Raw genomic sequence first — 26,885 nt, forward strand, 5'->3', positions numbered from 1 at the left:
ATGACAGTTGACTTCTGCCTGAGTGAGGAGAGAGAGACTTGGAGGGGGAGGGGTTCAAAACAGAAGCCACAGTGCCTTTCAAAACCTAATCTGAGAAGTGACAGACCATCACGTCTGCCTATTCTATGGGTCACACAGACCAATCCCACTACAGCATGGGAGGAGACTACACAAGAGTGTGCATATCAGGAGAGGGCCATCCTTGGGAGCCATCTGGAGGCTGGCTACCACATGGGCTATGTTAAGATGGAAAGTAAATTCCAATATTCAGTGAGCACCTACTGTGTGCCACGGTTCAGCAAAGTTCCATTTAAAAGTCCATCATGTTGGTTGTATCTTCTTGAGAGAGATAAAAGTGAAAAACCAGAGCCATGGGGTTGTGTGTGTGTGTGTGTATGTCCCTAAGTCTCAGCCAATTGTACAATTCCTTGTCATATTATAGGGCCAAAGAGCTGACACCTGAGAGGCAGGAATTGATCACCAAAAGACTTTCGAGTTTGCGTGAATAAATCTCAACCTGAATAAGACCAGTGATCCAGTACAAAGGAGAAGCCCCATCTGTTTTGTTCACTGATGGGGGCACTGACCAGGCTTAAGTTGTAGGAAATCTGAGGAGGGAACCTTTCTTCAGTGCAACATCCTGGAAACACCTTCTCCAGGCCATGGTCTATGCTCCTTTCAGTGCTCATTTTCCAAAAGGGAAAGAAAGGGACCCAGTACCATCTTGTTCGTGGAGCCCTTCCTTTATTCTCCCCCATAGGAGACCTGAGGTCTGGTCTTGAGCAAGTCACATGCTTGCTCTGTATTAAATTCTGTAACGGTACCAAAGTGGTAGGACTAGAAAGAAAGGTAATGAGTACAGTACGTGGCTAAGTCGTGTTGCAACTGGCATTTTACCAGCTATTGTTCCAATGAAGAATCACCTGGGCATTCAAATGTGAAAGCTACTGGTTCCCAAACGGCCTTTTATTTCAACTCAGAGCCTTAAATGAGCCAGTCTTATGGCATGCGAGGGGAGGTACCTGATAATAGCAGTTTCTACAATAACAAGTAGTCAGGGGGAATTACCAGAACCTTTTGGACATCCTGAGCAATGTGCAAGCTATCTGCCTGTTTGCACTCAATGCTTTTTCCAAAGGGTTATGGTTGTAATGAGGATAATAGGTTTTCATTGTAAATACAGAAAAACTTCAAGAAGAAAGCTTAGGAAGAAGAAACTCTAGAAGGAAAAGGGTGGAAAGAAGTTGGGATGGTGTTCAAATATATCTAATGATATATTGTCTTAAAACTTCACGTTAGTTTACTCTGGTTGGTTTGCTGTATTTGCTTTTGATTGTTTCCTGCTCATTTGGATATTTCATATGTTTTTGTTTTTTTATTTTTTTAAGTTTATTTATTTATTTTGAGAGAGAGGGAAAGAGAGAATCCCAAGCAGGCTCTGCACCATCAGTACAGAGCCCAATGCAGGGCTCAAACTCACAGAACCGTGAGATCATGACCTGAGCCGAAACCGAGAGTCTGTCGTTTAACCCACTGGGCCACCCAGGTGCCCCTTCATATATTTTTAAAAAGCAATGCAGAGGAGAACACAGTCTCCTGTTTAAAACCTGGAGGTAATCATTAATCATTGTTCCCATTTTTGTGATTTACTTGTAGCTTTTCATTGTTAACCAAAGAAAGATCATACTCTCTGTATGGTTTTGCATGCTGCCTCTTTTTCCCTCTGTAGAATAGGGTCCTAGAAGTGGAATGCCTGCTTTGAAGGGCATGCACATGTCACATGCACATCTTACAAACAGTGCCACTGTGAACATAAATGTCCCATGTGTTTTGTGTTGCACCCTGCTCACACACACACCAGAGCCGACAATTCTGAGAAGAGGCAGTTTTGTGCTATGTGTTAGGGAGCAACCGGGCTCAACTGTTCTAATCCCTTTAAATGACACCCAGCCAGATGTCACCTCCTCCTAGCCCCTTTCCCCACCCTTTCTCCTTCCACCTCCTCCTGTTTCTGACTGTAGGATCATTTCAGGTTTCTGCTGGGAGACTCACTTTTTGTGAGCCACCTTCTTTTAGCTGGGTGGAGTGTGGGTATGTGGCACCTTTGGGTTTCATGCTCTGGCTGGCCTTCCTCCAAGTTGTCCACTGGAGGCGCCCTCCTCGCCTTCCAGCATGTAGTGGATTGATAGGTGTGCACTTGGGGATTCTGAGCCTGCCTGCTGATTCTTTCTTAAGAATAGACTCCTGGAAGATAAATTACAGGATTAAGGTATTTGAGTCCCTTGGCCCTCTGGGAAAATGACACCTGCTTATCCTTCACCCAGCAGGCTGGGAAGGGGCTCATCTCCCCACATCCTGGTAATATTTACTCATTCCACCAGTATTGATGCCCACTGTGTGTCCTCACTGAGAATACCCTATGGGTTCAAAGTGTCATCTCATTGTTTTAATTTGCATTTATTTGCAAATCATTTATAATGAAATGTAATATTTTAAAAGCTGTGGCAATATACACATATTACATAAAATTCACCATATTTACCAGTGGCATTAAACTACATTTACGTATTGCATAGGCATCACCACCATCCATCTCCAGAACTTTTCTTTCTTCCCAAACTGAAACTCTGTCCCCATCAGATGCTAACTCCCCATACCTCTTTCCCCAGCCCCCGGCATCCACATTCTATTTTCTGCCTGTATGGATGAAATGCAATATTTTCATATGTACTGGCCATTCACATTTCTTCACCTATCAATTCTTTTAAAATGTTCTCAGCCTATATTTCCTATCAGGACATTAGTATTTTTCTCATGGAGTGGGAAGAGTTTCCTAGGAAAGTTGAGAGTGACTGGATCAAGGATTTTTTGTGTTTTAAGCACTGTTAAGATTGGTGGGTTTTCTCTGCCTGGTCTTGATTCTGGAGAGATTTGCCTTCTTTTATCCCCTCCTGGTTTCTAAGCTGCGATCTCCCAACTGTTTCCTCTCCTTAGAAATGGGCTCAGTATTTTTTTTTTTTTACAGCTTTACTGAAGAACAATTGACAAAATTGTATGTATCTAAAGTGTACAACAGGATGATTGTTGTAAAATAATTACCAAGATCAAAATAATTAACACATCCATCACCTTAAGTAGTTAACTCGTGTGTGTGTGTGTGTGTGTGTTGAGAACACTTAAGATCAAAAAATGCCCTAGGCTTATGGTGCTTATACAGCTATAAAGCCAAGACAGTAAACAACAAAACTAGTAAATTAACAGCATTAATTTAACGTTATGCATTATATTGTTTTGCTGAAACTAAGTCACAGTTTACAACATGAATGTGACCTGCAGTGACAATATGTAAATAAATAATTTTTGAAAAAAGAGAGAGAGAAAGAGAGAAGGAAAGAAAAAGTGGCTCAGCAGGCCTCAGGGTGAGCTTTGGTGCCCCCACTGGTCCAGCCCAAGGCTGCTTGTTGCCCAGGCCTAGAGGAAACTGGGTTGTTTCTACCTCTTTGTTTTTTTTAATTGGTTTTGAGGTTTTTTATTTATTTTGAGAGAGAGAGAAACAAACAGACAGACAGATGGGAAGGGGCAGAGAGACAGAGAGAGAGAGAAAGAGAGAGGGAGAGAATCCCAAGCAGGCTCTGTGCTGTTGGCATGGAGCCCGATGTGAGGCTTGAACCACAAACCTTGAGATCATGACCTGAGCCAAAACCAAGAGCTGGACACTTGACCAACTGAACCCCCCAGGCGCCCCTGTTTCTACCTTTTCTCAGGAGCACCCCATGAGCCCCAAACCTTGCTTCTTGCTTATTTTACCAGGAAATTCAAGCAACAGAAAAAGAACTTTCTCATGGCCCTGACACCTGCCCCTGTCCCCATAGGCCCCCATCTGTTAGAGTGGGTACGTTGTCTCTGCTCCTATTTAAGGCTGGTCCCTCCTAAGGTATGCTGTCCCCATCTCCTCTCTCCCAGTCACGTATATCACACCTCCACTTATCTCCTCTCTCCTGCATTATTGATTTTCCCCTCTTGACTGGCTTATTCTTAGCAACATAAAACATGCTGCAATGTCCCTCATCTTAAAAAAAGAAGTCCTCCCTTGACCCCATATTGCTCTTGGGCTCCTGCCCCACTTCTCTGTTCCTTTTTCCAGCAAAGGGCTGTGAAAGATGTGTCTAATTTGTCCATACTCACTCTCTCCCTTCTTTCCTTCCCAATTCCTCTCCACCCCCCCCCCCCCGCCGCCAGGCTTGTGCCTCCCCTCCCCACTCCCCACTGACCACCACCTCCCTCCCCACCCCCCCCACCCCCCCCACCCCCGCCCCCACATCCACTCCACCACTGCTGTTAGGAACTTAAGTCATGTGGCCACACTTGGCAGCGAAGGAGGCTGCAATGCAGCCTAGCTGTGTGCTCAGAGAAGGGGACACAGGATTGGGGGTGGGGGAACAGGTAGAGCAATGTGAAGGGGAAGAGGGAGCTATTTCAGAGCTACTACTTGCAGTTCAATGGGGCCGGATGTGAATGCACGCTCTCCTCCACGGGAACCTTAACTGAAGAATGTAAAGAACACGGCGGCTAAGAATAGCGCAGGCCCAGCCCGCAGGGGCAGGGCTGCTCTTTGTCTAGCGGGAGGGCGGAGCAGACCAGCAAAGGTGCTTTCTGTGGCTGGCTTCCGATCTTGACTTCAGATGAAGGCTGCTTTTTTTGTTTTCATGTAAAGAATTGGATTCTTTATTTGTGATATCCATCAAACTTGCTATTCTATATTTCTATCAGGAAGGCAGTTTTCTCCACTATCATTTTTTGTTTTTTATAAACAGCTTGAATTTGATCACGTGAAAGGGCTACAATTATACATTTGTTAACCAAGCACAACACATAGCTATTTTGCTTTACAACTTGCACCTAATATATCAGTACAGCTGGTTGAAAGGTTGCATTTTTTTTTTTTTTTTAGTAGCCCAACGCAGGGCTTGAACTCAGGACCTTGAGATCAAGACCTGAGCTGAGATCAAGAGTCAGAGGCTTAACCAACTGAGCCCCCCAGGTGCCCCACGAAGTTTGCATTTTTTTAAACAATTTTTTTTTCAACGTTTATTTATTTTTGGGACAGAGAGAGACAGAGCATGAACAGGGGAGGGGCAGAGAGAGAGGGAGACACAGAATCGGAAGCAGGCTCCAGGCTCTGAGCCATCAGCCCAGAGCCCGACGCGGGGCTCGAAATCACGGACCGCGAGATCGTGACCTGGCTGAAGTCAGACGCTTAACCGACTGCGCCACCCAGGTGCCCCTTAAGGGAAAAATGTATCTAGTATGCAGGAACAATTTTCTGATGAAATCTCCAGTTTTCTGCAATGTGGACTGGAGCTTGTGTCTTTCCAATTTTATTTGAAGATCCTAAAATTTAGATTGCCTTTTCCAAATCCTAATGTTCAGATTGCATTTTTCAAACCAAAAATTGTGGATCAATCCCTGTGGCCTGTATACATATCTCCATCTTCACGGTCATCAGAGGCCTTAGCTTCCTTTCCAAAACCACTGGACTAAGTGGGGGAGTAAGTTTCCCATTGTGGATCTTTTTATTATTACTATTATTACTATTATTATTTGAGAGAGAGAGAAAGAGCACGTATGAGCAGGGGAGAGGGGCAGATGTAGAGAGAGAGAATCTTAATCAGGCTCTGTGCTCAGCACGCAGCCCAATACGAGCTTAGCTTGGGGCTCGATCCCATGACCCTACAATCCTCACCTGAGCCAAAATCAAGAGTCAGACAGATGCCAGACAGATGCTCAGCTGAGTCACCCAGGCTCCTCTCCCTTATGGGGTCTTTAAGGATGATTCCAGCACAGCCACAGAAATTACAGAGAGGCCTATGAGATGAAAGGGTCTATTGTACTCTCAGGGCCTAGAGGAAGGAGAGCCACGTGGAAGGAGCAGCCAGGCAGAAGACTCAACCAGGCCGTGGGGGAGCACACCCCAGGGCAAGTGCCTTTGTGGTGGTCATGGAGGGGTCGACCAGCAAAGGTGGGAGGGCATTTTACTGGTGTGTTTGAGTGTCACTTGGTCAGAGTCAGGGGGGAGCAAGAAGAGGAGCTGTAGCAGGGACCAGCCTTATCACACTGGTGTACCTGGTTGCCTGGGCAGGTGCTCACAGCATGCTTGTGGGGGGTGTTGAGGCATCAGAAAAATGGGAACTTACAAAAATTAACAGCACATTTAGCTAAGCCACGTCCCTTCCAAAGTGCTTCATCAAATCTCTCCTTCTGCTGTACCCAAAAGGAGGGTGCACTCCTTTAAAACAAATGAAAGGATAAATACTCGCCATAGCGCCAGCTTTTCTTGGCTCCTGTTGTACGAATGGATGGAACGTCACTGATTAACAAGCGTCATCTGCCGGCCACCCCTCTTGCATGGAAAAGCTGAGCGTCCACACAATCACGGCAACCAGCCCTGGATGTGGAGTGACCAACTGTGGAAATGAACCGTTCTCTGTAGTCCTGTCTCTACCATGCGTGGAACCCAGCAAGAGGATATTCAGGAAGAACGGAATAAGGCAGGGGCCGGTCAGTACAGTTGTAGCTGTTATGCAGCACACCCTCGTGTGGCTGCAGGCCCCCAGCCGGCGTTTTAGGAGCTTGTTATCGGATTCCTCAATACAGCCGCGGCAGGGCTGGCACGCTTGGCAGCCCACGGTGCAAATGAAAAATATAGGAGTCTGACTCAGGGAGCGTTTCCCTTCCTGTCTTTCTTCTGAAGGAAAGGAAAGTGATTGCTGTGGAAGCTATTTTTGATATTCATAGGAACATGATGGCCTGGCTCGGCTGGCCAAAGGAAGACAGACAGCCTCAGTTAGGAAGGAGAGGTGCCATTTAAAACCAGTGACGGAGGCACGTGCTGTTGTCACCTGTCTCTGGTGCTCCTCATTTTCCAGAACACTGTGCTTTTCATGATCTTATCTGCTGCAAGAGACCTTGTACAAACATCACTGATGGATATTTTCCTTGTGGCAGAACCTTTCATCTCAAGAACTGGTTATTATGCACCTGTCCATGTGGGAAGCATGGTTTGCATTTTCTGGGCCACTAGGGGTTGTGATTTAGGCACCATCGGAGGGAGCCCTGGGCTTTTCTTTATCGTCGGTGGGTGTGAACTTGACAGCAGGTCATGTTTCTGTGCTGTTCACGGTTCTCTTTTGTTGGTCTGTGATCAAGCCATTTATTATTTTCAGATGGCGACAAAAAGTAATTAAACTCTGTTATCAAAGCTCCTACAGGAAAAATTATTTAGCTTTATCAATCCTCTGTAACCATAGCCCTCCTTTTCCCATCTTGAAGTAACTATTTGTATATGTTTTTTGATAATGTTTCTTAGGAATATAAGTATAATTTTATAGCATGAGTGACTGTGATTTGTTTGGGTATGTTTTTTGGTGGTTTTTTTTTTTGTTTTTGTTTTTTTTTTTAGGATTTCTTCCATTCTGATACCTTTACATGATTCTGCATTGTCACTGAGGCAGAGTTTGTGTAGGGTAGCAAGATTTTCTTCAAACAGCTTTACTTCAGCAATCTACACATGTGTCTGTCCCAAGAATTTCATCACGAGTGTCTTGCCTTCTGCAAAGTCTTAAATTCTGAAGGCCCATTCTTTGCCCCAGCCAGAGTGGTCAGTCTAGCACAGAGGCTGAGAACTGGACTCTGGTACTAGACCTCCCTGGGTTTGAATCTGAGCTCCACCACGTAAGTAGCTGGAACCTTGAGAAACTCACTGGGCCTCTCTGGGCCTCAGTTTCCTCACCCATTCAAGGGGATGCTTCATAAGAAGTTTCAAGAGTTCAGTGAGTTATGTTAAAGCCTGTGGAATGGCACCTGGCACGGGGTAGGTTTCTCATAAGTGCTGCAGTCTGTGACTACTCTGTCACGCCACCTCCCCCATCATCATGACCTTCCGCACTCCCTTCCCCATCTCTCCCACAGGCGACTCCCTGTCTGCCTTTACCTCTCCTGCTTCCACCAGCACCTCCTCCCTGAAATCTTCGCTGCGCGACCGTTTCAGTTCAGGTCCTAGGGGCGGCACAGATAACACTGTCCAACCAGGTAATTTGAGGAAAGCTTAATAGAGAGAGCACGGGCAAAGGTGTGAGCATGCATGAGGAGACCACAGGGGAAGCACAGTGCCCAGGCCTTGGCAACCCCGAGAGAGCATGCTCACAGGAGCTGTGTGGAGAGGGCTGCCTGGCAGGGGCCAGCGAGCTTGGTAGAAGGATGCAGCCAGCCCATGGCAACCGCCCTGGAAGACAAGCAGGGAGGTAAGGAATCTGACCTCACCTTTTTCTCTCCTTGATTCTCCTGCCAAGCGCCACCCCCTGGTTCTCAGCTCCAAGATGGAGAGCAAAGACACTCATCCATGCCTGCAGTGCGTGGAGTCACCTCCCAGGGCAGAGCAGGGCAGAGCCAGCTGGAGAGTGGATTTAGACCAGAGGAGTGGGGGAAAATACCAGCCTACTGCCCTGAGGCCCTGGTCTGCGACCCCCACTCAGCTAGAGTCATGGCCCCTGGCGGTCTGGCCTTCATACATCGCCCCTCGTGGAGCTCTGCCCGGTACCTACCGCTGTGGTCTCTAACCCTGCCACATGGCCAGTCTGCAGGCGGCTCAGCAAACACACCCGACCTCTGTGCCGCTTTTCAACTTGTCACAGGGTGCCCTTCCCTCCTTCTAGGCCTGGAGAAGTGCAGCATGCTTACAGTATCCAGTCCAGATACCCTTGCTCTCTGCAGTCTTCACTGCCTCCTGTTAGGTTGCCTGTTAGGCTGGCTCTGCATGTATCCCTGCTGCACTGCATGTGCTTTAGAGCCTTACCTGTGGGACTGCCTCCTCTATAGACTAGATCACCCTCTCTTTTTTTTTTTATTAAAAAAGATTTTTTCAATGTTTATTTATTATTGAGAGGCAGAGAGAGACAGAGCATGAGCAGGGGAGGGGCCAAGAGACGGGGAGACACAGAATGTGAAGCAGGCTCCAGGCTCTGAGCTGTCAGCACAGAACCTGATGCGGGGCTCGAACTCATGGACTGTGAGATCATGCCCTGAGCCGAAGTGGGATGCTCAACCGACTGAGCCACCCAGGTGCCCCTAGATCACCCTCTCTTTGAGGAGACTGTGCCATACTCTTCTCTGCATTCCTTTGTGGTGCCTCCAAGTGGTTGAAATAAAAATGCTCAAAAAGTCAATTGCATTGAAACGACTAGTTGGAAAGATGCAATAAATACCACTTAACGTGGCTAAAGGTGGTGTTAGTTATGAATAATGGATTCAGAATTTTTTTTTAATTTTTTAAATTTCTTTATTTTTGAGAGAGAGAGAGAGAGAGAGGGAGAGCACCCACGAGCTGGAGAGGGGCAGCTCTGTGCTGTCAGTGCAGAGACTGACACGGGGCTCAATCCCATGGAAGTGTGAGATTATGGCCTGAGTCAAAATCCAGAGTCAGACGCTTGACTGACTGAGCCACCAGTCACCCCTGGATTCAACATATTTAACACTGGCTAAGTGTATCATATGTTGTGCATAAATAACCAAGTCACTCTCTGACCCCCTGTCCCCGCATCCAGCTTTAGTTGCTGTCATGTTCTTTGGGGGCACCCTATACATCACTGTTTAGAATTTATCTTTGTAGTCATTTATTCCTTCTAGATCTTCTAGATCTTTAGCTCCATGAGGACAGGGACCATATCTGTGTTGTTCTTCACAGCATCTCCAAACCTTAGAACAGTATATGGTGCACACTAGATCCTTCACAAATGTTTGTTGAATGAATAAATGTGTTGGTCATAAAATACCCATGACATGTCATAACTTCAAGAGTCCAGCAGAGTGGGGATTCTAGTTTCATACCCTTCAAGCCATTTCTTGTGTCTCGAAGGGATCATTTCTTTATGATCCTCCCCCCTCATCATTAGAGCAGCCACCCTTTCCACTTGTACAGGAGCAGTCTTGTACCAAGGACAAATTCCCTTTTCCTTCAAACTCCATAGGGAATATAATGTGTTTGGGGGAATTGTTTTTTCTGAAATTATCCTATTTCTCATTTCTCCCCTGATTGTGTTTATTTGTAGTTTATTAATCTGATGGTGCCAAATAAAATATATTTGATTGTTATTTGGGCCATTTCAAACCTATTCAGTAGTCTTGAAAATGTGTCATAGGGCATTATCAAGTCTTGTAATTGAAAATTGGCATCATTTTATCTTATTGACTATTGTGACAGTCTAACCAGATTTTATTATGAATGAATGACTTCAGGGAGTTCTCTTTAAAGGTCACAAATGATGATGTTTAATATCCTCAAAAAAGATTACTTTTTGGAAACGGGAAGTAGCAACACAGCCTGGGAGCCTTAATTTATTTAAGCTCTATCATTGCTCAGTAATCTTTTCATCTGCCGTTTTTCTGACGTTTAATATTCTGAAAAAAAAAATGTTCTGGAGAGGAAATTAAACTTGAGGTTTGAGATAACAGGACTCTTTACAAAGCTTATATACTGGAGATATTAGAAAAAGATCCTGATTAAAAAAAAAGCGGTTAGTTTTAGAGGGACTAAGTTGGATTATCTAAAGTGAAAACCTGAAAAAATTGGACAGATGTACTTCATAAACTTGGAGAATATTAACTGTGGGGCCATGTTGTAACAGGTTTTACTGATGCTTCTGTTGTAAACTAGTTGCCTCTTTTCTGCCTGATAATGGACGTTTAAGTTTGGGGGTTTTGTGACAGAAGCAATTAAAAGCTCAACACTGTTATATTTTTCATTAATTTACCAGTGAGTGGTTGGGTTTATATAAATGATTGATTTATTTTGAAGATAGTTGCAGTTCTAAGTTGTGTTTTACTAGACAGCTTGTCCTTCATAATATAATTTGCCTTTAACTACAATATAATTTCTTCCACCCTTCTGGTTATCAGCCTTTACTTTAGGAAAAAAATAAGCATAGGCAATATCTTGAAGATAATTTTTAAAAATTTATTTATTTATTTGTTTTGAGAGAGAGAGAGAGCATGAGCAGGGGGAGGGGCAGAGAGAAAGGAGAGAGAATCCCAAGCAGGCTCTGCACTAACAGCGTAGAGCTTGATTTCATGACCTTTGAGATCATAACCTGAGCTGAAATTAAGAGTCAGATGCTCAACCCACTGAGCCACCCAAGCACCCCTGAAGATAATATTTTTAAGGTGATGAAAATAAAATGGTTTGGGAGCTCTCAATCTTACATGACAGAAGGTCAGATTTGGACCAGGCTTGATATAGAACATCCTAATTAAAGCCAGGAACAGGCAAAAGCAGTGATGGGCCCTTAATACTCAGATAAGCTACTATATCTATTTGCAATATCTCCAAAAGCCAAACATTGATACCCTGCATTCCAGCATTTCTGCTCCCAGATACATACCTAACAGAAATGCATTCTTATGTTCACGGAAAGATGTGCCCTGAAACAGTCATAGTGGTGCCAGTTATAACACCCATAATTAGTTCCTACCCAAATGCCCATCATCGGTAGAATGGAGAAATAAGTGGTTATGTATTCATGTGGTGAACACCGTACATCGTTGAAAATGAACAAACTGCTACCCTTTATAACAGTGAGATGAGTCTCACAAAAATATAGGGTTGAGTGGAAGAAGTCAGATGCCAAAGAGTACCCACTGTATAATTCCATCCGCTTGCAGCAGAAAACAGACAAAGCAATCTAGGTGTTAGAGGTCAAAAAGGCAGTAACCGTTGGAAGGGTAGTTGCCGGAAGGGGGACACGAGAAGGGCTCCTGGGCTTCTGGCACTGCTCTGTTTCGTAATCTGGGTGCTGGTTAAACTGGGTCTGTTCAGTTTGTGAAAAGTAGTAGAGCCATTATTTAGGCACTTTTTTATATGATATTATAATTTAATAAAAAGTTACAAATATATCAACTTGCAAATTGGACATTGCTGTAATTTTCCAAGCTGACTCATTAGAAAGGCACAAGTATACAGTGCCACTCTGACAAAGGTTCAAGGGCACACAAGTACTGTACTGCACTGTCTTTAGGCAGAACCATATTATCTACCAAATGAAACCAAATGAATGGGACACTTCAACCTAGCCATGATTTTGTTTGCGGAGAACCATGGGAGCTTATCCAAACCCCCCAGTTCCTTTAGGGGCCAGCTCTGGTGTTCCAGTTCAGTGAAATCTTTATGGCACCTCTGACCTCTGTTCTCTTATAAGCTCTGATCACAGCCACCATCGGAACTGGGTTAGAAGTTAATAGTACTCTAGGCGTTTTGTTTCTTTTGATTCTTTCTTGACTGCGAGTTTATCAAGGCCACCAGCTCCACCTTTCATTTCTCCATCCGGGGTCAGGCATTTGTGGACCTTTGATAAATATCTGACAAATGACCATTGCTCTTGAAGACACAAGAAGATGAACAGAGGCTCTGCCTAAGGCAGAGCAAGCATTTGCTTTCTTTTCTTTAATATAATTTTTTGTCAAATTGGCTAACATACAGTGTGTACCGTGTGCTCTTGGTTTTGGGGGTAGATTAAGTGGCAATAATTGTGTTGCTTTGAATCATCTCAATTTGATTTTTCAAATCCCTTTGATATCTTTTTCTCTCTCTTTAACATTTTCTTGTTTACATGGTTGGAAATTATGAAAAAGCACACAGAAGTAAAAGAGAAACACTCATAATCCTTCCTACTCCGAAGAAAAACTCTTTTACTGTTCTGATGTGTTTTTTCTTTTGCTTTTGCTATAATGCCATTGCTTTCATGCTCCCTCCCCTCCCCGCTGCTTTCTTTCATTTCTGGAGAGGGATGGGAGTGAATCCAGGATAGAAACTGCTCCACTTTTTTCTTTTTTTTTTTTTTCTACTGCTTCACATTTTTAAAGGGTACTCAGGTAGGTTAGAAACTAGGTGTGTTACTGCCTCAGTTTTCCTTACTCTCCATATATGAAAGTGTGACTTAGCTTAAGAGCTGGGCTTTCATGCCTTGCTACAGAATAGTATAACAGAAGATGTAACTCAGGCTTCTCTTATCCCCTGCTTAAGCTTTTTAGATTAGCTTGGCTGGTGCATGCATTATACTCCAAATCTCTGAAAAGAACTTCGAGTTTTTTCCAGGATAGAACTATTATGTTTACTAATATTACTGTCCTCAATCTCATCCCAGAAGCAGGATGAGAGCTTTTAAATGTCTTAGACTTCAACATCTTTCAGACCCTGAAAATCCCATGAATCCTATTTCTCCGCCTGAGAATCTGAACAAAAGAGTTGCCTCTCCAGGTAGCCATTTCTGGGCTTTTGTCCTGGGCTGAGCTGTTCTTTCTGTCTCTGGAACCAGAGGGTGATCACCTTCCCTCCATCAGTGCTGTGTGGCTGACACGCCTGTCTTCCTTGTCATGACCTGGAGCTCCCCATCTGTCATGTGCCCGGGTACACACGCCATGTGGTGTTTGCACTCTTGCTTTTTCTCCTAAAATAGACTCCTGTGCTTCTCTCCTTCTTGACTTCCGGCTTTTCCTCCAGACTCCTCAAAGCTTTGTCCCTAGTTTCTCTTTAGACTCCTGAAGTATTTAAATAATACTCATTTAAATGAGATTATTCATTGGTAAGAAGAAAAATCACCCCCATAATACTGACAGTCTGTTTCTCTTGACCTTTAAAACAGCTTAATAGGCACATTGTTTTGTTTGTTTAGCTCCGCTCTGGTTGGACTCCATGTGACATTTGCATTATATCTAAGCCTGTACTTTACTGTGTTGCTATAAATGATTGTCCTGATCAGAATCCATCTAAAGGGAGTCCCCTGCTCTATAGTGTGTATGTGTGACAGAGAGACAGAGACAGGAAACAGAGAGAGAGAATAATTTTAGAAAATCTAGTTACCAGAATAGTTATAGAAAAGAGAAGAGAATGGACATAGTTTGGATTTGCACCTTTACCGTTTCCATCTTGACTAACTCTTGGCCTATGTTCAGTTACCTGAAGTGGCTCTATAATCCTCATATAAGATGCCCCTGCTGTCCTTGGCCTTGAGGAGACAAGACTTCACATGTGTTTATACTTGATGCCCTTCAAGTTGGTGACCCTTGGAATGCAGATACCTGCTGAGGGCAAGTTCACGTTCAAGACGTGATGTTTATGTTCATATTGGAAAGGCAGTGCTCAACGTTTGGGAAAGCAAATGGGCAATTCCCACCCATGTCCGAGCCTTCTCTTGGAGGCCCAGAACCAAGCTGCCTGCCAGGAGGGAGGTGTATGTATGGTGGAGCCTTTCTGCCTCTGGGTGAGTGGTTCTCCTATCCTGTGAGTCCTTTTCTTCAAACATGAGTTTCTGAAGTTAAAAAAAAAATTTTGATAGAGAAATTAACAGTGTATAACTTTTATGCAGAGGAATAACTGGGAACGGGATCATTTCTATCATGATACAGAAATATATCATGATATAAATATAAATAAATATATATATATATTACAGACTTATCCAGCTGGGTTGTGTTCTAATTTGACTAATTCTTTGAGTAAAATAGCTTTCTTGGGTTTTTTTTTTTTTTTTTTGGCTTTCTCATTTTTAAATTAAAAGTAATGTGTAGTCATTATGAAGAAAAATCTACTGAGTATAGATGGATGAGAAGGGTAACAATAATGAAAACAACAGTTAGCATTTATCAAGCACTCAGTCGTGCTTCCCCATTTTGCTTCATTTCATCCTCCTCCAGTTCTGTGGGTGAGGTACCACTGTGCAAAGGTCTATGGCAAAATAAATCCGGTTAATGTTTTTAACCCTCCCATCTTGAACTTATTGAAAACCAAGTCCCCCTTTTCATGAACACCTGCTGCCATCTCTCAGGACGCAGGTGGTGTTCTGCAGATACTATTCGGAAAAGGAGAGGTCAGTGGTCTCACCAGCAAGGGCCTGAACTGGGACCAGACACGCTGCCTCCCTCTACCACCTACCAGCTTTCAGATGCTTCATGCTAGTTGTGTTGATGGTGATTTAATGCGTCCTTCCACATTAAAACCTAGAGCAGGATATTAATTCATTTTTTCTGGTTCACTAAAACCAGTTGCCTCAGCCCTCGTGTCCCACTAAAGATAGGACAGGGACCCCATGTCTAGGAAGTCACAATCGGACAAGAAAACAGCCACACACAAGCTTTTAGTAGTGCAAGGAAGGAGATGCCGAATACCATGTCCTGGGCACTGTGGGCCCTGGGGGAAGGCCCAGCCAGCTCCACCTGGGGAACAGCGGGGAGGGGCATGGGCACAGGGTCCCCCAGGAGCAGTGGAGTCTCCAGGAGGAGAAGGCCAGCCAAGGGAGAGTTGAGACCATATTTGGCAGCGTGCAAGTGGCCAGGCTTTGAGCAGGATGCCCAGTGAGGAGCACAGATGGTGTTTAAAGTCAGCTCTGAGTCACTCTTTGAAATTACAGAAATTCAGGGAGAAGGATTTGGAAGCCCTCCAGCCAGCTCTGTGACCTTCTAGTCTCTCAATAACCATTGGGTCTAGCTCATAAATGGGAGCTCTCTGTAAAATTGGAGGATATAGGAAAAGTGGCAGAATGATTTCAAGAGAAGAAAAGGGTTCTCGTGCCTTAGTCTGCGAACCACTGGGTTTACCATCACTCTCCTGACTGGCTTTTTACTGGCGAGTTGCCCGCCTGTCCAGCTTTGACCAAGGTCCCAGTGCAGTGGCTTCTCAAGTCTTGCCCCATCTCCACAAATGACTGGATAAAGGTTACATAAAACCCCCAAAGCAGGGCCAGAAGGTACTTGGCTTCTCAGTGTGAATGTGCTTAAGATGGAAACTGTATTTTCTGTCGAATGATTTTTTCGTTGCCTTGGCAACTCCTTGGGTTTTTTTTTTTTATGCTTTTGATTTCTCTCAACAACATGAGCTGCTTCCTTTGATTTAGCTCAGACGTGTGCACAGATTTCTATCTTATTCAGAGTCTCTAGCGTGTTTATGAGGTATAGATTTTTTTTTTATTTTCCACAGTCTTCACAGGGTTGAACAGTGATAAATAATTTCACATAACCGTTAGCCTGCCTGATTAAACACAAAGGGCAAGTCATAGTGATTTTTTTTTGTTTGATGTCAAACACTGTAAAAATGATTCAAATTCATTTTTATAAGATATCGCTAAATATTTTAATATTAGGCTTTTAAAGTCTCCAACAAGGTCTATGTGGAAAATTGTTTCCATACATTATAAATGCACATGGTTCCTTCTGTCTCCTCTTTGCTCATGGGCTCCGGCCCCATTGGCTTCCTGGTTGGTTCTTATCCTTGTTAAACCTGTTTCCATCTCAGGGATCTTCTGTTTTCTCTGTCTGGAACTTAGCTGCTCAGATACTGGCATTGCTTCCTTCCTTGTTGCATTCATGGCTCTTGTTAAATGCCACCTCTTCCAAGAGGGCTTTCTGGACCTGCCTGTCTAAAACAGGATCTTCAGAGCGCCCAGGTGGCTCAGTCGGTTGAGTGTCCAACTCCTGGTTTTGGCTCGGGTCATGATCCCATGGTTCATGGGTTTGGCCCCACGTCAAGCTCTGTGCTGACGGTGCAGAGACTGCTTAGGATTCTCTCTCTCTCCCTTTCTCTGTGCCCCTCCCCTGCTCATGCTCACTCTCAAAATAAATAAAACTTTAAAAAGTTAAAAAACAAAACAAAACAGTGTCTTCATTCATTGTTCTGGCCAGTTTGGAGATGAGGGGATCCATCTCTGGAAAACCTGAATGAATTATCAGTCATCCTATACAAAGCCCACCAACCTATAAGCTGGACATTAGTTTTTTCATGCCACACACTTAAATTATGAACACATAGCCAAAAATCACCAGATATTTGCAGGAATCCTCCATCACAACAGATAGAGACTCAGACTAATAAGAAATGAAGAACTTGGAAGAAACAGAGACAATGATGAAACAGAAGAAATACATACACCCACACATGTACACATGCACAAAACAGAAAATGGGGCAGAGGAAATCATCATGGAAATAACACAAGTAATTCAGGAGAGTGAGAGTGACAGAGGGGACACCTAAGCCAATAGCTGGGGAGCAGGCCTGGAGAGCAACCTAGTCAACGGCAGCAGAAAGGTGGAGGGCTCTCAGGGGGAGGTGACCAGGAGTGCTGGGGAATCAAGAGGCTGTCCTGCCAGTTTGACACAGGAAAAATGATACCAAGAGGCTCTTTGAGGGTGTGGGTAGAGTTAGAGATGGTTACAAAGCCAAACAAGCAAATGCAGAAAAAAAGAAATAACTATTAACTACAAAAACAATAATATTGTACAATAAAGGAAACATTCTCTTACTACATTTAGCAGTGATCAACTTTATATAGTTATAATAACATAAACACTGACTGTGGCTTTAATAAAAAATCGACATAACTGTATTTAGAGAATGGGGGAAGGTAAGCCTCTGTGTACGTGTGCGTGTATGAGTGTGCACCTGAGGCCTGAGGATATGAACATAGAATGTGGATATGAACATAGGACGTCTAAAACCAACAAACTACATTATTGTTATATTAATTAGATACACAGAATTTTTAAAACGAGAGGGAATAGCAAGTTGAGACGTAGACTGAGGAATGGGAAGGAGGCTGGGGGAGACAGAGCACTATTGTTCATTGTAAGACTTTTAGCCTCATCTGACTTTTGAAAGCTATGAGCATATATTACTTTGATAACCAAAAATTAGTTAGGAATTAAAATATAAGCTTCAAGCAGCCCTCTGGCTGTGCACATGTCTCTGATAGAGTTTGATGTGTATTTGATTAATATGAAATTTAGTCCAGCATGTGGCTGATGTCCTTGGCTGGTAGGCCCATTTGTTTAACCAAGTCCATTTTCACTTGCACACAGAGTAATTAACTCAGACTCACTTTGTTGGAAGTCATGCTGAAGACATTTATCATTTCTTTCTACACCATGGAGGTAGATTGGACTATGGCTCGGGGTTGTTGCGACTGTATGCTCATTAAAACTGGAGTAGATGCACGTGGCACTAAATTGAACTTTTTAATTACTGTAGATTTAATGACATCCCTCTGCCATGCACTTAATCTTCAGCAAATATTTACCCTTCCCAAACTGGCAGATTTGCAATTTATAGCTTGTCATGTCAAATGAAGCATTTTCTCTTTCCCCTGCTCCTAGAAGGATCTCTGTTCAAAATTATAATCATTTAAAAATAGCTGACACATTGTCTTTGTGGGGAGCTTTCAACATTTCCATCTTATTTGGAACTGACCCTTCTCACTCCTCTCAATCTTTCTATTCATTGATATATTTATTTTGGATACAGTTTAATGTTTTTATTCTGTTGTTTGGGTCATTTGCATAGAGCAACGGGTGAGTAGGGGGAGGGAGGGATGGATGGATGGAGAGACAGATGAAAGATGATAGATAGGTAGGTAGATAGATAGATAAATAGGTAGATAGACTGAGAGGCCAAACTGTACTAAGCGTGTGTGGAAATACAGTTTCAGATAACAGAGAACACATCACAAGCTTTAGTCTTAAGATTTCCACTTCATAAAAGCTATGTAGTAGCTTTCCAAGAAGAGGCTAAATAACCATCATTCTATTGCATCAACATAGTTTCCTAGACTTTATGATGAAAGTGGAATTAACAAGATGTTCCATTAGAAAGTCCTGAAATAACTTCAGGATACTTGTAGATGTTCTTTTAATTTGTACCATGGAACTAATGTGAGGAGCTGCAGCTGGAAGCCCGGTTATTGAAGCCTGGGTATGGATGTCGTAGGTCACTATCTGGTCATAGAAACTTTTCGACAACCCTGCCTTGTCAACACTTGAGAACACTTCCCAAACCAAAAATAAAATGGTCAAGTAAATTAATATATTTTTGAATTTTGAAGATGAGAAACTGTGAGACCTAAAATTCTAGAGGCGATGTCAGGATCAATGAGTACAGTCGATTGAAAGTTGCTCGTTATGACATAAGCACGAAAATTTGTACATCGAGACTGGAGGCCCCACAGCCATGAGCTTGCCTGTGCACCATATCATTATCCTCTTATGTGCCTTCTTAGTGTTTGGGGCCATACTTCCTAAGTTTGAATCCTGACCTTGCTCCTTACTAGCTCTGTGTCTTTGACCAAGTTTCTTAATCTTCATGCCTCAGTGTCATTCTTCATGAGTGTATCAGTTAGCTCACTCAATGCCTATTCCAGCCTCCTCTTCTTACAGAGTATGGAAGTTCCCCCTTTCAGAATCTCTTATAGCTAGTATTCTGGATGTGAGTTACATCTGCTAATCAAATGCATTCCCATAAACATGTGGATTCAGACCTAGATTATGTAGGAAGAGGGATGGGGCATGGGACATTCATTTTTAGCTGGGGTGGATAATGGCAGAGGCAGCATGGTCTGGAACTAGCAACTTTAGTGATGGCTTCCTGATTGGGAAGCTTCCAGGTTGTAGCAGAAACTAACTTGGAGCAGCATCTGTAGCAGCTCTCTAATTGTTTAGCTTTCAAATAATGATAGAGCCAGTAGCCTCTTTGGCTGATTTGAGTAGTAATTTGTAAAAGCTCAGCCTAGAGTCCGTTTGTACAGCCCTTCCAACAGCAATATATACTACGGTATACTTTTTTTTTTAATTTTTAAAAAATGTTTATTTATTATTGAGAGACAGAGAGACACAGCATTAGCAGGGGAGAGGTAGAGAGAGGGGGAGACACAGAATCCGAAGCAGGCTCCAGGCTCTGAGCTGTCAGCACAGAGCCCGACACGGGGCTCAAACTGCAAGATCATGACCTAAACCGAAGTCGGTCGCTTAACCAACTGAGCCACCCAGGCGCCCCTGGTATACTTCTTAAGTAGCCAAAGTGATTTACATCGGCTGCACCTGAAGAGTAAGAACAGTCCACTTACCTTATCGAGTTGTTGAGTTAATAAGAAAGCATTTACAGTGTTTAGAACATCTGGCGTGCTTTTTCTTTTTTATACGTGCCTAGGACTTTTTCTGGCCCTAGTCAATGGTACACCTACAACCATAATTACCAGATATTTATTAGCTTGTTGGTTTGTTCATTCATTCATTCATTCATTCATTTATTTATTAATTCATTTATTTATTTATTCATACATTCATTGAAACAAATATTTTCTGAAAATCTATTCTAATCAAGAGTTGCCCAGCTGCCCTAGGATAGTGGTTACCAACCTAACTGAACATTAGAACCTTCTGGGAATCTTTTTTTTTTTTTTTTAATTTATTTTTTGAGAGCAAGAGACAGAGTGTGAGTGGGGGAGGGGCAGAGAGAGAGGGAGACACAGAATCTGAAGCAGGCTCCAGGCTCTGAACTGTCAGCACAGAGCCTGGCGCGGGGCTTGAACCCACAGACAGCGAGATCATGACCTGAGCCGAAGTCGGACACTTAACTGACTGAGCCACCCAGATGCCCCTAATGTTTATTTATTTTTGAAAGAGAAAGAGCATGCGAAGTGGGGAGGGGCAGAGAGAGAGGGAGAGCGAATCCCAAGCAGGCTCCGTGCTGTCAGCACAGAACCCAACTTGGGGCTTGAAACCAAGAACCATGAGATCGTGACTTGAGCTGGAATCAAGAGTTGGATGCTTAACCGACTGAGCCACCCAGGTGGCTCTATCTGAGAATCTTTTTTAAAAAACTTAATTTCTGTGCCACACAGGGAGAGTGTGTGTGTGTAGATACTTTCTTAATTGAGATACTATTTTCATAAAGTAAAGTACACAAATTTTATGTGTTACAGCTTGGTGGATTTTTCCATATGTATACACCCGATTAACCACTACCCAGGTCAAGATACAGAGAAACAGAAGTGTTCATGAAAGATTTATTGTGTGTATGGATTTGGGGGAGCTTTTTTTAGAAGCTGAAGTTTCAAATGCCTTTGAGATTTTGCCACTCAGAGGTCAAAAAAAATTTAGTCCTCTGGAATAATCAGTATAATCAGGTTACTTTTCCCTTTTATTTTTCATAGTCCTCTACAAGTTTGTTGTCCTTTCTAGATTTATGGAAGAAAACTATTTCGTTTATACATGAAATGAAATTAATTTGAGGACTTTAAATAAGAGAAAATTGCAAAATATCAATAAGGCAGTAAATATTATCAGTGGTAACTTTGTGATTCAAAACCTCTGACTCTGTTTATCTTCTTATAAGTGATTGGCACAGTTTTTTGACTAAAAGAAAGCTTAACTGCTTTCTTAAAACTAACCTATACAGCTTCTTTCATGTGATCTCTTCCAAGAGAGTGAATATCATGAAAGTAAAAATAATTATTTTCCTTTTTTTTCAAAAGAGTGTTTGGAGCCAGTGACTACATAATTAGAATTGCAAGGCTGAGGCCACTAGAGCAGCAGGCATGAGCTGAGTTAGGAAGATAAAGTTAGTAATTATTTGAAAAGCAAATGGAAATCGTTGATTACAGAGAGAGAAAATGTCATCAGCAAAACATTGAGAGCATCTGCCTTTTTTTTATAAAACCAACTAGAACAACTTTGATGTTGAATTGTTTTGCATAATTGGCTCATTACAGAATGAAACTTTCAGAAACAAAATATAAGGTGGACATGAATTATACTTTTAAGGTGATCATGTGTGATTTGGGATCAAGGTCTAGCATTGGGACCCTGTTTCAAGGATAGCTGGGACCCTATTGGTGAATTAAATAGACTCCCATCACCAAAGGAATAGAAAACATGAAGATTCTATGTAGCTCATTTCTCTGCCTTCAGGAAAAATCTCCATAAATTGACTTAGGTGATATGAATATTGTCCATTTTGAGCATTCTTAAAAGAATAAACTTTGGACAGGAAGGCAGTCTGGCTATGACATTTATTATTCTGTTGATCTGGCCAGGTAAGAGAATGTCTTAATTTCCTCACCATTTCCTTAGTGACCCTAGGTTAGAACTTCCCCTGCCTTCTTGTTTCTATTGCTGCTGTCGAGACATCAACCATCAACTTAATTGTCATTCATTTATAGGTAATCTGTCTTTTCTTACTGGGTGATTTTAGAATTTTTGTTTTTGCCTTTAATAATCTGCAGTTTTATCTCATGCCTAGCAATAAGGTTCTTTTTATTTATCCTGCTTGCAAAACCCTGTGATTGCTAAACTGGACAATTCATGCTTTCACCAGTTCTAGAACATCTTCACCCATTAACTCATTGTGCATTGTCTTTCCCCCATTCCCTCTCTTATCTCTGAAATTCGAGTTAGGTGCATGTTGGACCATTTCACTTTGACTTATGTATCTCTTAATTGTTTTGTTTTCTCCATTCTTTGTCTCTCTCTGCTAAATTCTGAGTAATATCTTCAAATCTGATTTCTATTCTCTAATTCTCTTTCCACTGGTGTTTAATCTGTTTTACCCATCTACAGAGGGATAAATACCTATTATTATAATTTTCTAGTTTTCTAAGTTATTTTTGTTTCTTTTTCTAATTTACCTGCTTATTTTTTTGTAGTCTCTTGTTCTTAACTCAAACTTTCTATTTCCTATTTTCTTTTTTTTTTAATGTTTATTTTTGACAGAGAGAGAGAGAGAGAGAGATTGACAGCAGAGCACGAGCAGGGGAGGGGCAGAGAGAGACGGAGACACAGAATCTGAAGCAGACTCCAGGCTCTGAGCTGCCAGCACAGAGCCCGACACAGGGCTCGAACTCACAAACCGCGAGATCATGACCTGAGTCAAAGTCGGGCGCTCAACTGACTGAGCCACCCAGGGGCCTCCCTATTTTATTTCTTTGACATAGTAAACGTACTTGTTTTATATTCTGTGACCATTAACTGATCTCCAAAGTTTCTGTGAGTCTCAATCTGAGGCTGGCTCCAGTGCCTTGTTTTCAGTGTGTATTTTGTGAGTACCGTTTTTATTGTGAGCTCCTATTCAGTGGAATTTTATTTGAGGGGTTTCTTATGACATTTGAGTGAAGGTACATTCCTCTGGAGAGGATTTTCATCTGCTTTTCTAAACATATAATGGCACATTATTCTGGAAATATACTAAAATAAATTCCTGACTTGGAGGTCTTTAGACCACAAAAATAGTCTCAATTTAGGCCACAAACACATGTGAGGTCTGGCTCATAGTTAAATCTCCAGAAAGATGTTTTTTGTTTTTGTTTTTTTTGTTTTTTTTTCTTTTCTCTACCCAGGGCCAAAGCCAAGACAAACAAGTTTCTTATTGGGACCCTTTGCAGAGCTTTTTTTTTTTTTTTTTTTTCCTAGTTCATCTTTTCTCCAAGTGTGTGACTTCAGGGCTCTCAGCTTTATGCAGTGATGTCCTTTCAAGCACCCCATCTTGACTTTTGGTCTCTGAGGATTTCTTTTGCTTTTGGTCTCTGAGGATTTCCTGTACTTTATTCCAGCTCAGTCATGCATTTTAAAAGATTAAAAAGAAAATTTACCCAGAATTTTTAGATATTTGGTAACAAGAAGGATCTTGTTACCACCACATTTTTTTAGTCAAAAATATATAACTATCTTTGCAGGCCTACTAGAGATGTCCTTGTAAAGCTAGAAATTCAATTCCCTATTTGCCTCCACTACTAGCTCTTAATAATTCATGCGAGAAACATTTTCAACACAAATACATCCTAAACCCCTCATGTCTAATATTTTTGTCATTCAGTCAGCCCCAGCTTTTACTTCTCTACTGTCTATAAGGCCTTTTCTGCATAGGTTGTATCACAGCTGGTTTTTTTAAATTAAATTAAATTATTTTGAGGGACAGAAAGAGAACCAGCGGGGGTGGGGCAGAGAGAGAGGGGGACCGAAGATCTGAAGCAGGCTCTGCACTGACAGCAGAGAGCCCTATGAGGGGCTCGAACTCACAAGCAAGAGATCATGACCTGAGCCGAAGTCAAATGCTCAACCAACTGAGCCACCCAGGCACTCCAATCATGCTGTTTTTAAGTGTTTATGGCTCCCCCAGTTTCTTCTTTTTTTCTTTTTTCTTTTAATTTTTTTAAGTTTATTTATTTTGAGAGACACAGAGACAGCACGAGTGGGGAAGTGGCAGAGAGGGAGAGAGAAAATCCCAAGCGTGCTCAGAGCCTGATGCAGGCCTTGAACTCACCAAAGTGTGAGATCATGACCTGAGCCAAAACCGAGTCTAATTGACTGAGCCACACAGACGCCCCCTATGGCTTCCCCAGTTTCTGAGCTTTCTATGTTTTCTGATGTTATTTGCTCCAGAAAAGAGGGCTCAAAGCTTTGCCCTTCTTCAACTTCAACGGTAAATGGGGGAGTGCAGGAGTAGAGGGAAAGATTAACTCCTATGACTGTTCTCAGTGTATTTCCCAGTCTTACCTTGCCTTTTAAACTTTAACTTAGCCCTACAATTCTGACTCAGCCAGCAGTCATTCTGTGAACATTAGATCTTTTCTGCCTAATTTCCCGATCTCTTTTTTTTTTTATTTTTTTGATGCAGTCTGTTTCTCCTTCTTCAATGTATTTACTAACCTAAACTTTTCCCTGAAGCTTTTCACTTGATTCATAGTTTCTATCAACTATGAAACCACCACTGCCATCAGGCCCCTGGAGGTTGAGTCACTACAATCCCACCCACACCCTGGTGCTGGTCCCCCTTGGGGAGACATGTCGGGGGACAGCTGGAGGCGCCCCTCCCCCCCCAGTCTGGGCTTCTGTGTTTGACACTCCCCCACACTGAGGAACCTGCTGTTTCCACCTACACTGGGATCATATTTGCTTTGTAGAGCATGCACTTGGGACCTCTCCATAGTCAGTCCTAACCGTGAGATGGGTATTGTTTACTGTGATTCATCCCAGCAACTCTGATACCAGGATGAGGCACAGGCTGTTGATAAAGGTGATGTTCCTTCCAGTCAGGAATGAACGCTTGTTTATCTGGACTTTCCTTGTGATATGTATCTGTCACTGCATGGAGACATACAAGAGCATTTATAATTCACTTCTTAAAACCTTGGATGTTAAATGACAAATTTCTTAAATATTTACATGTAACATCACTGCTGCTGGTGCTGCTCTGGTTACTATGATAATAATTACCAAGTAGCTTTTATTTACTGAGTGTGAACCGTGTGCTAGGATTTATGCTAATAAATCATTAATTCTTACAACTGTCCTGCAAGGCATGACCATTATCATCCTCATTTTACAGATGAGGACATGATGATTCAGAGACGTTAAGTGACTTGCCCAAGGTCACACAGCCAGTAAGTGGCCATGCTGGGACTCAAACGCAAGCCTTCCAAACCCAGCCCATGCTCGTAAGCATTTCATCTATCAGGACAGAAACAGTCAGATTTCTGATCTATGACTATGAGCTGTTTTACAGAAGCCAGAACTTAAATTCACGTTAGTTCTGTCCTTTACTTACTTACTTACTTATATATTTATTTATAAAAAAGATAGAAATTCATTGAATATACCTCCAGGGAGCAGCAGGCAGGACAGCAGAGGAGGGGCTGTTGCAACCAGTTATGTCCTTTAAAGCAACAAATTTGAAAGTGTATAACACCATGCTGCCTGCCATTATGCACAATTGGTTTTGGAGTCCTTTGTAAGAACTGCTTTCAGAGCCAGTGTGTGAAACATCAGAAAAACAATTTTTTAAATATTTTATTTATTTTTGAGAGAGAGAGACAGAGACAGTGCATGAGCAGGGGAGGGGCAGAGAGAGAGGGAGACACAGAATCCAAAGCAGGCTCCAGGCTCCGAGCTGTCAGCACAGAGCCCGACGACGCAGGGCTCGAACTTACAGACCCCAAGATTATGACGTGAGCCAAAGTTGGATGCCCAACCGACTGAGCCACCCAGGCGCCCCAAGCGATTTCTTTTTGGAGATGAACTTTGCTTTTTATTCCATTCCATGTTCCCCTACTTGATCACCTACATTATTTATCAGATTTTACTCCTAATGCCTTTTGACAATTTCCAAAAAGGTAATTCTGTCCTCTGAGGATGGAGATTTGCCACCAATGAGGACATTCAGAAGAAGCTGTCAGGGGGAGTGGAGACACTTCCTAGGAGGCTCCAGCATGTTCTCAGTGATGTCAGCATTTTGAAAATGAGAGCTTGGCCTCCCAGGATGATTACTTTGAAGGGGAGAGCACTCAGCTATATATTCACATTCTGCTGTATTTGTTTACAGTTCAATCTGTTACTTCATAGATATACTTAAATTGATTTGATGTGAAGTCTGTTTATACAAATATGCATTTAAGGAAAATACTACTGTGTTTAGAAAGACATCAGACTTTCCTTGTCTATCACAGTCTCAGAAACTCTGCTGATGTCAACACTGGAACTGGCTCTGTTTTGATAGGATTCTGTTCCTCTTTGTATCTTCAAAGTAGCAAATACTAACTTGTGGATTTGGACAGATTGTGAGTAGGCCCCCATTCTTCTTCAGGAAAAAAATCAGTTTGCTGCTTCCACAGCAAAGGGAGATGATCCCGCTTCTAAAAATGTCTCCAGCAACACTTCAAGCATCATTTTTAAAGTGCTTTTTTTTTTTTTCTTACAGTGAAGGTTAGGGTTAAAGTTTCAAGCCTCATCTTAATTAGCTGCTCACATTTAACTTAACTCTGCCAAAGTAAACAGTCGTATTCAAAATAGCAATGTTACCATAGCAACCTAGATCAGAATCGTTTGATTTTCTTTTCTGCTCACGATTGTACCTTACTATCTAGGCCATGATGTGAGACAAATCTGCAGAAACATCCCGTGTAAAATGAGATTTCAAAAAAAACATTTAGGGGGGAAAACATTTTTAAATGATTGCTTTAAGTGTTACAGGAAGCTCCTAATTCCCAGTGGCTCCTGAAGGAGATTCTCTTTCAGGTTCCCTTGTCT

The 26,885-nt window shown here is 42.5% G+C and overlaps 1 protein-coding gene across 7 annotated transcripts in view; it reads left to right on the top strand.

Moving 5' to 3' along the window:
* Window positions 1–26,885, top strand: part of SHLD1 (shieldin complex subunit 1) — a 96,745-nt gene that overhangs the window by 54,656 nt on the left and 15,204 nt on the right. The window lies entirely within an intron of this gene.

This window comes from Lynx canadensis, chromosome A3, assembly GCF_007474595.2.
Source record: "Lynx canadensis isolate LIC74 chromosome A3, mLynCan4.pri.v2, whole genome shotgun sequence".
Lineage (NCBI taxonomy): Eukaryota > Metazoa > Chordata > Mammalia > Carnivora > Felidae > Lynx > Lynx canadensis.